The sequence below is a fragment of the Rattus norvegicus genome, chromosome 5, assembly GCF_036323735.1.
Source record: "Rattus norvegicus strain BN/NHsdMcwi chromosome 5, GRCr8, whole genome shotgun sequence".
NCBI classification, from domain to species: domain Eukaryota; kingdom Metazoa; phylum Chordata; class Mammalia; order Rodentia; family Muridae; genus Rattus; species Rattus norvegicus.
The window spans coordinates 116,292,331-116,295,690 of NC_086023.1; positions in this window are offsets into that span (position 1 = coordinate 116,292,331).

Here is a 3,360-nt window from a genome sequence, read left to right on the forward strand (position 1 = left end):
CTATATCTATACTTATAAATAAATATAGCAACAATATGTACATTTTGATCAATAATGATAAAAGTTGCACACGATCAAAAAGTTCATTAAATAACACATTAGCTATCCATTCATGAGGATTTGAGTTTGATCCCCAGAAATCATAAAAAATAATTCCAGATATGGTAGTATGTACTTATCCCATTGTTCTGAAGAGGGAGAAAGGGGTAGATTTCTGTGACTCAGTGGCCAGAAAATCTTGTCTACTTGGTGATTTCCAGACTAATGAAAGACGCTGCCTCAAAAAGTGGATGGATCTCCAGAAATGACCAGTTTATCTTAACAATATGAAAGATATTGTGATCACTACTCTTATTTTCATATTAGGGTAAAATATTTGGATTAAATGTGCTATAGTGACTTTATGCTTCTCACGTAAACTTTTACCACAATTTGAAAAAAGTTTCATAATATGAAATATATTCTTATCTTCCTCCTGAAAAACTTTTCTATAATCCAGAGGAATAAACATGATAGGATGGGCCACTATTTCTGAAGGTGGGAAAGTTCCTACGGAGACAAATAGTGTGCATAGCTCCGTAATGGGTCACATTTGTGCATCTCTTGATATAGAATGACAGCAGTTTGCCAAGCAGTAAATTCTTAACAGAATTTACAACATCTTAAGGGGTAATGTCAGAGAAGATTCTTCTGAAAGCTCAAGAGATCGGAACAGTACATTTTTGGGGTATGGAAGGCCTAAACCCTACTGTTGCAGTGAATAATAATTTAAAATTTTTTTTCTTTTATCCTGTGTTAGTGCCAGCATTGTATGTAGGGCCTCACAGCATCTGCAGGATATGTTCACCTCAGTCAGCAAAGCATCTCACCTGCTAAGCTCCATCCCATCTCACACTGCAGACGACTACTCTCTGAGCCCGGCGGCAATCTCTCTACCCATCTAGCTCCCAAGGTGGGTCCTGCCATGCCAGTTTCGTACAGAAACCGCTATCTCTTATTTGTGGCTCTCTTATTGTAGACTTAATAGTCGCCACATGAAAGAACGCACCACACAGTAACCTCGGATCCAATTGATAAGACATAATTCACCCATCTAGACAGCACAAAATCCTGTACACAGCAACCCCTTAAAAATAGTCATAAGAACCTGTATCCATGCACAGGGAAGAATCTTACCATTTCCCAGCTCATTCTCTTGCTCCAGCTCCTCTCTCTCCTCTTCTCCCTCCCTTCTAAAACCTCTGTTCTTGTCTCCCTTCCTTCTCGTCCAATGACAGGCCTCATGTTATTTTGTCGGCCTTCACCTGCATAATGACCTCAACCTATTCCCAACTTAGAGTTAAGATTAAGGGCAATGTCAAAGAAGAAATGTAATTCAGGGAGGCATCATGAAGAATGTGTCTGTGTGACTCTGGGCACACAGAAGTCACATCAATATGATGCCAGCTATCGGACTGAGATATTTTGGTAGTATCCAGGGCGAAATAGGATGGCAGTGCTGAAAATGATGGTGGGTGCAAGTGAATTTTCATGGCACACTGTCACTTTTTGCTAGAACCTATCACAAGGACAGCAGATTTCTCTATTTAACCCTAGAGTTGAAGATACTTCAAGGCATAGACTATAAAGTCGTTCTCCACGACTCACTCCAATCCTGACAGGATATGTGAAGGTCATGACCTTTCTCCAAATCACCTTATCTCACAGCTGTTGCATTCTGCACGCCACTATTTTGTCTTCTGTCTGTATCGAAACAACAATATTCAGAAGCATCATTTTGCCTTGTCCAGGTGCACCATCACTCGTTCACCCTAACCTTCTGGGTTTACACATGTAAGAAGCAGAACCCAGTGCAGTCTGTTAGATATTGTATCTATTCCAGCATAGAGAAAGTCCAAGGTTCTGCAGGTAAGGTTTTCTTCACAAAAACTCATAGAATAATGTCTTGGTACTAGAAAAGACATTATGCATTATTATAGAAGAGGTTTTCATAATTTATTTAAGTAACTAGTTTATTAATTTATTATTCATTATTCTAGTAGATTACCTCTGACTACCGTTTTCCCTCCCTCCTATTGTCACTGTCTCTTCCTCATCTCCATTTATTCTCAGATCTACTACCTCTTCTCAGTTTGACTTCTGAAAAGAGCTGGTCTCCAGAGCTATCAACTGGACATGGCATACAAAGTTACAGTAAGATTAAGCACAAGTCCTCCAATCAATAATAAAAACAAAACCTAAGGCTTCAGATTGGCTGTTCTAACTAAATAGAAGTTTACTGAGATGTATAGACTGATTCTGGGGAGGCGATTTTATGATTGGCCAGTGTTTTCCAGTTATTTCATCTCTCTACTGACTGGGTAAATTATGCTAATAATAACATATACAGTGTACCAAACAAAACTGACAAAAAAGAATGACAGAAAATCAATGAAAAGATATCGAATGATATTCTGCTACACTCATAGATCAGTGTCTCAGAGACACCCCTGACTCCTACTCTTAGGTGTTCCAAAAAAAAAAAAAAAACCCAGCTAAGCTTCACAATTATATCATATAAAGCTAGAGGATTTGTGATTGTCTCAGAACAGAATCTTGAAACCAGAGTAAAAGTTAGAAGGAATCTTTTAAAATGATATTCACGTTGACCACAATGGGTAATGCTATGCTTCTTCCCGTGATCTGCTTACCTAGTCCTAGGTTCTAGGTCACAGCACAACATGGAAAAGGAACCTGATTTTGGTTCACAGGGTTCAAATGTGTGGGGGAAATGACCCTGCCCCTCTCCTTCTGTAGCACCCAGGAGAGCAGTCCTGCACTTCCCTTTGGAAGGACAGAAGAGCTGTGACCTGATAGTGTGGACACGTGAACCAGCCCCCAAAGTCATGAGGGCAGGAGAATTGGCTCTGCCCCTTGCTGGCTGTGGCATTGGATGGGCCAGGTAGGACAGGGTAGGAGGGATTGCACAGAAGGTCTGGGTGCTGGAGAGCTCGTGGGCTGATCAGCTCAGATAGCTGTCAGCCCAGATCCTGGGCTTTGAATTGGCTCATCTCACATCTATCCCGTCCATGTAGTACCTAAACGGTCCACTCTACTCATCCAAAACTACAGAATCTCCAAGACATAGGATAACAAAAGAATCTCCTTGAAGAGTCCCCAAAATGTAGCAATGACAATGTAGCAGTTCCAAAGAATAAATTGTTGGACAAACTGTGACACACTCCAACATGCAAAATGATATGTTTTTTTCTCTATTTGACCAGAGGTTGCAAGATTGGAGGATATGAGGTGTGTGTGTGTGTGTGTGTGTGTGTTAAGTTGGATTGGGCTACATGATATAAAATTGTCAAAAAATTCAAA